This window comes from Phacochoerus africanus, chromosome 12 (genome assembly GCF_016906955.1).
Source record: "Phacochoerus africanus isolate WHEZ1 chromosome 12, ROS_Pafr_v1, whole genome shotgun sequence".
Lineage (NCBI taxonomy): Eukaryota > Metazoa > Chordata > Mammalia > Artiodactyla > Suidae > Phacochoerus > Phacochoerus africanus.
In genome coordinates this window covers 4,736,300-4,745,020 of record NC_062555.1, presented here as the reverse complement: position 1 = coordinate 4,745,020, position 8,721 = coordinate 4,736,300, and the positions used below count along the sequence as shown (strand labels likewise).

Sequence of the window (8,721 nt, the reverse complement as noted above, 5' to 3'; positions counted from 1 at the left end):
TGTCCAATTGTCCTTCATAGCAGCAAGGCATAGTGTATTTGCCTGTGGAGAACACCAATAAGTAAGATCATTGGCACACAATACAAACCTCCCTTCATTCCTTGCTGAGTGTGAGGCAAAACTAGGCAATCCAGGAAGACTGTAGATTCTTATGATGCTGGAATATTGCCTTCTCTCAGAGGTGAGACTCTACAGCATGGAGCCTGGCAGGATGGGAATAAGCTGGTTAAGGCAGGGAAGTGGCTGAGCAGAGAGATCTGATGGAGTTTGGGGAGTGATCTCCCTTTGCATGCAACTTAAAGTAAACATGTCAAATAAGCAAGAGTGGCCAGAATCTGTAGGCAGGATTCGAAATCACAGCCCTACATGGATGTGTTTTTCAATGCCTTAATAGGAGTAGAGAGTCAAACTGTGATGGCGGAGTGGTTAAGGTCTTGGACGCGAAATCCAATGGGGTTTCCCTGCGCAGGTTCAAATCCTGCTCACAGCGTTTCATTTCACCTTACCTGTAAAAATCACAAAGTGATGATTGGACTGTGGTTGGTCATTGTTTGTCCTATTCCACAAGCAAATCGAGAAGTAAGGGGCCTGTTACCGACCGGGGTACAATCCCTGCATTGTGCCTCTCTATAACCTCCTCCTCCTCCAAACTGGGTGGGCACCTGCCAGAGACCTAGTGAAAGAATGCTCAAAACAGTTGCTCATTTTGTGCAGAATTTGTTCAATCTAAAAGTAACAGCAGATCCAAGTGGTAAGGAGAAACACATTTTGTTTTGAAAATCTGTAATAAAATTCTCCATTCTAATAATAGAAATGTAGGTAGCTTTCTTAAAGATTTTCCTGGTATTTAAAAACAAATAAAAACCAGATTAGCAGGAACAATAAAAGTCTAGAATCATAAATATCCGTGTGTGTGCACACGTGCCCTCCCCCAAGCACTCTTTAAAACATTGTACTTCAGAAATGAGGAAACTGAGGCAAAGAGAAGATACCCAACTTGAACTAAGGCAATGAAATCTAATGGGGGCAGAGTCTGGATAAAGGCTATGGGCACTGGGGAAGCACTTGGACCCAAACTCTCAAAGTACCATCTTCCCTTATCCAACAGTGCAAGAATTAAAAACAAGACAATGATTGATACATTTTATTATATTTATATTAAAGTTTTAAACAAGTATCCTGAGGGATGTGAATATAACCATTTCACTCTCAGAGAGGTCGTCAGATATATATATATATATATATCAGATCATATATATATATATTTATATATATAAAACTGATACTGTTATTAATATTTAGAGTCCACCTTTATAGAAGAGTACAAATTGTATTAGTCAGCTATGGCCAGGTAATAAAACCTCTTCAGTAAAGAAGCATACAGCAGAAAGCAAACTAAAATGAAAACTGTCCCTGAACAATATCTGCTATTAATGCTGGCTCTCTAGAGATGAACCCTGGATATATAGTTTAATTGAAAGCTAGTCAGTGGCATTTTACTCACCCTTCTTCTCGAACCCTGTCAAACAAAGTAATGAGGTTCCACCAATAGCCTGTGGGGAACCTGAATTTTACTTCTGGTACAAATAACACATGTGGACAGAATTATACATAGTATTGACAAGGATATGAGTTTTATTCCCATTGTTACTGAATGACTAGAATATAAAATCAAACAAGCAGAAAGTCTTGTCCTTAGTGTGTACTCACTTAAAAATAACATGAATAACACAGCAGCTTTTTTAATGCCTCATGTACACACCATGGATTCGTGCATTAAAAATTCCATCACTGCTGACATGGATGCATAACATAACTCCAGCATTTAGTGGATCACCTACCATTGCTGGGAAAGAAAAGATCTTTTTCCCATGTTTTTTTTTTGTTTGTTTTTTGTTTTTTTTTTTTTAATTTGCCCGTCCATCCCATTCCCTCCTCCTATAGCCTGGCAACCACAAGTCTATTCTCCAAGCCCATGAGTTTTCTTTTTGGTGGAAAGTTTCATTTGTGCCATATATCACATTCCAGATATAAGTGGTACCATATGGGATTTGTCTTTCTCTTTCTGACTTACTTCACTTAGTATGAGTGTCTCTAGTTCCACCCATGTTGCTGCAAATGGCATTATTTTATTCCTTTTTATGGCTGAGTAGGAGTCCATTGTGTATATGTACCACATCTTAAGCCAATCATCCGTCAATGGACGTTTAGGTTGTTTCCATGTCTTGGCTATTGTGAATAGTGCTGCAATGAACATACAGGAGCATAGTCTTTCTCAAGGAAAGTTTTATCCAGATATATGCCCAAGGGTGGGATTTCTGGGTCTTATGGTAGTTCCATATTCAGTTTTCTGAGGAACCTCCATACTGTTTTCCATAGTGGTTGTACCAGCTTACATTCCCACCAATAGTGCAGGAGGCTTCCTTTTTCTCCACAACCCCTCCAGCATTTGTTATTTGTGGACTTATTAACAATGGCTGTTCTGACCAGTGTGAGATGGCACCTCATAGTAGTTTTGATTTGCATTTCTCTAATAATCAGTGATATTGAGCATTTCATGTGCTTATTGGCCAGCTGTATATCTTCTTTGGAGAAATGTCTATTCAGGCCTTTTACCCATTTTTTTTTGTTGTTGCCCCAATACTGTACAGCATGGTGCCCCAGTTACACATAGATGTGCACATTCTTTTTTTCATGTGATATCACTTATATCTGCCCATTTTTCAGTTGGGTTGTTGCTTTTTTTTGCTGTTGAGTTGTATAAGTTGTTTGTATATTTTAGAGACTAAGCCCTTGTCCGTTGTATCGTTTGAAACTCTTTTCTCCCATCCTGCAGGTTGTCTTTTATTTTTATTTTTTTTTTATGGTTTCCTTTCCTGTGCAAAAGCTTGTCAGTTTGATTATGTCCCTTTGGTTTACTTTGGCTTTTATTTCTGTTGCCTTGGGAGACTGACCTAAGAAAACATTGGTACAGTTTATGTGAGAGAACGTTTTGCCTGTGTTCTTTTGTAGGAGTTAAAATGATTAAATTGAAAATGTTGGAATATTTTTTGAAAAATGATGAAATTTATAGCTATTCTTAAAAATAAAAATGGAAAAAATTTCTGTGCTAAGTTTCTCAAAGTCAATGTAATAAAAAAATAAAAGCAATAAGTTTTAGAAGGTAATTGCTACTGGCTGTCATTAGTATTCAATATGAGTCTATACTGGAGAAAAGCTGTAGTCCAGAATAAGACATGACAAGCTGATATAAGTAAGGATTTCACAGATTTAAAATGTACAATACACAATTGTGATACGCATAATGTTGTAACTATAACTCATCACCTTTAGTCCTTATAGGAAATTATAACAGGGATAGCAATAAAAATTGAGAGCCTCACAGAAAGAAAGGAAATATGAGTAAAAAATGGGACAATATATAAAAGGTAATTGTGGGAAATAATATCATCAATTCAAAAGCTCAAAAAATTCATTTTCTTTATTATTATTATTTTGCTTTTTAGTGCTGCACCTGTGGCATATGGAGGTTCCCAGGCTAGGGGTCTAATTGGAGCTACAGCTGTCGGCCTATGCCAGAGATACAGCAACACCAGATCTGACCCACAGCTGCGACCTACACCACAGCTCACGGCAAAACCGGCTCCGTAACCCACTGAGCGAGGCCAGGGATTGAACCCACAACCTCATGGTTCCTAATCAGATTCATTTCCCCTGTGCCATGACAGGAACTCCAAAAAGTGCATTTTCTGAGAGAGTAGATTGAACAGAAAAAGATCTGAATCTAAAATTTGAGCATTTACACTGGTCTAGAAATACTGGACCAAAAAAAAAAAACCGATGTATGGAAATGAAAATATCATCTTTAAAGTGTAATAGGATGATATGACAGATATCTGCATAATAAAACTAGGTGGTTTTTAAAAAATTCTCATTCATATTTTGCATAGTCAGAAGATAAATTTAGCAATAGTTTAAACCTTCAGTATAAAAATACTGTGTTCCAGCGTTTATACAAAATACTAAAATCAATTGTTTTCATGAGTTCTTGCACACATTGAGGCCAAAATAGATAAAATACTGTTTCACACAAAAGTATATAAGAAGTATCCTTTTCAAGTATCTGTCTAAACAGAACACTCAAAAGTAATTTCTTAACATCTTTTCAAGAGCAATAAAACCCTCTCAGGATGTCAAAAGTTTTACAGTGGATGTTTCAGAACTGCTAAGTTACCTATTTCACATGTAAGTCTAACAAAGTAGTTACTTCCTCTATAAGCTTATAATAGCAGCACAAGCCAGCTTAGAACCAAGTACACAATACGGAAAATACAAACACGTAAGTGTTCATTCACAACATTCCACCCCAAATTGGTAATAAATTAAATATTGTGAATTCAGTAACCAGCTCTATCTCAATCTCTGTATCTTTATCACCATATCTCAATTACCCATGTACATACTGACTTAGCGAACCATCTGAAAACCTCCTTACCTGTTTGTTTGAGTTGGAGTCCAGAGAGGAGACAGACACCATACTATTTTCGCAGAGGGATTTAGGATCAATAATTGTTCACTGGTATAAAGAATTATGAATTTAATCCAAAAATGCAGTAGAGAGAATATTAGCATATCATAGAGTCAGCAATCTCGGAAAACAGCTAGCACTCCTGAGTCTGGGAAAACAGGAGAAGGAGTTGAAAACAGTAAAGAAGAGACTCTTTGGCAAAGGGACACCACGGAGGGTTGTGTTGGCTGAGCTTGAAGGTAGGTAGGGTCTTCGAGGCTAGAACCAGGTCTGGTGCCAGCTGGATAATGTCAGCATTGCCGCTGGGACTGAGCTTCAGAAATCTGCAGACTGTGCTCGACTGCCAATGCAGGAAGGAACTGCTGGTGCCGGGAAAAAAGGTGTCGAATGCAGTCAAATGAACAGAAACAGAAAATAGGGAGAAAATAGGAAGAGTTGAGTTCCCTGTTGGCTAATGCGGCTGGAACCACTGGGCCCAAGAAATGGGGGTTGAGACGTCTCAGTTCCTAAGTCCTAACATAGATTTAAAAGCTCACCTTTGGAGCTGAGAGGCAATAACTTAATAAATGGCATTTTCCATCCTTTTGGCTACACAGCATTCATACAGGCACTTTCATTAAAAACAAACAAATAGGCAGGCAACTCTTTCCTTGATTCTGGCCATTTCTTTGATAATAAAAAAGAGAGAATCATATTACAGCTCTACTTTCTGCACCCTACAAGTGGTTCACCTTCTTCAGACACACCCAGAAGTGAAGCTTGCACTGCAGCCGTCCACTTCTGGCTGACACAGGTGCATCCCAGTAGAATTAATCTGTGAATGTTTAATGCTTTTGGGAAAGAATATGTTAATAATTAATGTTTACTAGGAAACATGTAAATTGCAACAAAAGATTATGCAATAGAGTCATATTAATACCACTACTGTCTTAGGGGCAGATTTGAAGTAGGGTTTATTGAAGTAAATTGTAGTCAAGTCTAGAGAGTCCCCTGAATTCCCCCTTTTTTCTCCTACAATTCAGGTTAGCATAGATAGATAGTTTGCATGCATAATGGCCAATGTCTAGCAGAGAAAAAGCCCAGCCTTGTAAAGCTCTACATATGCGTAGCATGACAGAGCATAGGGGATACTTGGAAGCATGTCACAATTGGAGCAGAGAAGTTAAAAGGAGGGAAACTGAAGACTCGTTAACAGAATTAAGTTAACTCACACATGCTGAGCCAGTTGGAGTTCAGTTGCCTAAAGGAAGAGGGCCTGAGCCTCCAGGACCATCCAGATTGGCCTGTCCTTACTCAGCTTATTCCAAATGCAATAAAATCTTTAAGGTAAACAACAAACCGAAAGACACAAAGGAACTGGGTGGGGGGCGGGGGGGGGGGGACCATAAATGACCATATACCTTGTGTGGGAAAAAACCTTTGTATCACACACAAGGTATATAAGTATATAGTTATGTGAAAAAGCAGAGTCTTTATTGAATGAAATATTGTTAGGATATAGATATACTGAAATCTGCAACAGCCCACGGTCTTTGTCAGCTTTTTCTCTATCTTCCTAAATGTCTATGACTACCCTACCCGTCCCTTGTTAAGTGAAAAATAAAGCAGACCTCCTTTTCTCTCTGCTCTCCGTGCCATATCAAATTATCTTTCAGGTAAGTATTTTCTTCAAACTTTCAGAGAACAAATGATTCCTAGGTTGCCTACCATAAGCATAATATTAAACATTAAAAGTAATCAGAATATTCCAAAAATGGCAATTAACAGAGGAAGAGCTAGAAGCAATATAAGTTGGCATAGTCAGCCTATTATTTTAGAATCTGACTGGCGCAAATTGGGATGGGACTCAGTCCTTGGAAGACTGTTCCTGTTTCTTCCCACTCCAGCCATATGGAGAGCCATGTGGTTGATATTGCCTTCAAGTCTTTCCTTAAATGTCGCTTTATCAGGGAAGCCTTCTCTGACCATCTGACACTAAATATAGCGTCTTTCCTTTGTTCTTCATGCCCTTTATGGCTTGCTTTTTGTGACAGCCACCCGTATTTAGTAATCGCATGTGCTCATGGTCTTGGTGCCCTGCGAGGTTCTAAGTTGTTGGAGCAGGGATGGTGTATTAGTTATTTTATGTCGGCTGAGAAGTGTGCCATGGATATAACAGGACCTCCGCTAACACTTTTGAATGACTAAGCAAATGTAGAAATTGTAGACTTACTGATCACATGATCACACTTTACTGCTGGAGAGGTCTCTTGACTCTTTCAAAGTACTTTCCAAGGGTTTTACTCTTGCTAAGTAAAGAAAGCTGTTTGCTCTTGGGAGGACAGCAGTGTGAGATGCTATTTGGCAGCTGTTCCAGTATTATAGCAAAGGATGGTCTAAAGGAATGAGACTGACATAAAAAAAAAGCGAAGATAATCTAAGAGAAAATCTAAGTGTGCATAGAGTTGTTTATTCCAATGCGTAAGTCTGAGTTGCATGTGCCTTTGCCATGGTTTATTTACAGAAACAACATATTCTGCTTTTGCCTACACTTTATAATGTTTAGGTTTCTACCCCTTTCAAATAATATCGTTCTAACCGATTATATTAGGATTATTATAATATGTTCTGAGGATGTAAAACTATACAGCTTTAAACGTTCTTAGTAGATTCGAAAAGTAAAAAGTGAAAGGTACAGCTAAGGAAACATAGTGGACTGAAGAAATAAGGGAAGAATACTACGTTTGTGAGTCAGAAAATCATTATTCTATGACGTTTGATTTAATTATCAATTTCTATCTCCTTATTTTTAGGGGAAGTGTACACACCCCAAAGCTGGGAAACATGCCAATCCTTTCTAAACGTGTTCATGTAAAGTACACGGGAAGAGCTACGCTAATGGCATTGACTGTTACCAACCACCTTTTTTTCATTGTTTATCAATGTATTTCTTCAAATACAGCATTCACTTGTTGAATACTTATTTATTAAACACTGCTGCTTTTCAAGTTTGTGAAACATCAGCTGTTAAGGCTATTTTTTTAGAACTTTGTGTGTAACAGTGCTTTTCTCTATTTGAATTTGTAATCTGAATACATGAAAACCAGATAGATGATAGATGATGATGATGACAGATGGATAGAGATAGATAGATAGATAGATGACAGATAGATAGATATGGATACATAGATATGCAAAGAAGAATATGTTAAATCCTCTATGGTGAGGGATCTTTGCCTTATAAAATCAGATGTGAAAAGAACTTTTTCGCTGATCAGCAGCAGTATGTTCTACAGAACCATTAAATATACCAATTACCAGCAATAAATGCAGAAATTTCCTGATTACACGTTTAATGATAACTGCAATTTACTCATCAAGACATCTTTCATAATTAAACTAATAATCCTTCTAATTATACGTATTTGATTTGCCTTTGTAATTTTGAACTATACAGAGAGTGTGGCACACAATAGGCATTTGTGAAGTATTTATTATGACTAACTTTGAGCTGAGTTGGTCATTAATAGACTAGACTTTTTCCTAAACTTTTAATTTTAGGACAATTTTTGAAAAATGTTATGGCCACATCCATAGCATGTGGAATTTCCTGGGCCAGAGATTGGATTGGAGCTGCAGCTGTGACCTACACCATGGCTGTGGCCAGGCAGTCCTTAACCTACTACAAACATTGGGCTGGGGAGCAAACCCGCACCATCGTAGAGACAACGCTGGATCCTTCATCCCCTGTGCCACAGTCCTAGGATCCTTAACTCCTGGGACAGTGTTTGATTCACAGAAATGTTTCAAAGACACTACAAAGTGTTCTGTTATGACACATTCTCAGTTTCTCTTATTGACATCTTAGTAAGGCAAGCTTGTTTCAGTTAATGAACTGGTGTGGATGCATTATTCGTCACTAAAGTCTATACTTTATTTAGATTTCCTTAATAACTATTTCCACCCTAGGTTCCTATTCTAAGTACCACACTTTGTTTGAACATCAGATTTCTCTAGGCTTTGGCAATTTCTCCATCTTTCCTTGTTTTTCATGACTTCGGTCGTTTTGAGAAATAGTGGTTAGATATTTTGTAAAATGTCATCTACTGGATTTTTTTTCTCATGGTTAGACTACGAGGTTTTGGGTTTGAAGAGAAAATCACAGAGGTAAAGTATCATTTCCATTATATCCGGAGTGCAATCTCCCCTGAGGA

At 37.9% G+C, this 8,721-nt stretch overlaps 1 non-coding gene across 1 annotated transcript; it reads left to right on the top strand.

Annotated features, from left to right (window-relative positions):
- Positions 1 to 408: 408 nt before the first annotated feature.
- TRNAS-CGA (transfer RNA serine (anticodon CGA)) lies at positions 409 to 490 on the top strand. The gene has a single exon. It is a non-coding gene; the product is annotated as a tRNA-Ser (tRNA).
- The last annotated feature ends 8,231 nt before the right edge of the window (positions 491 to 8,721 follow it).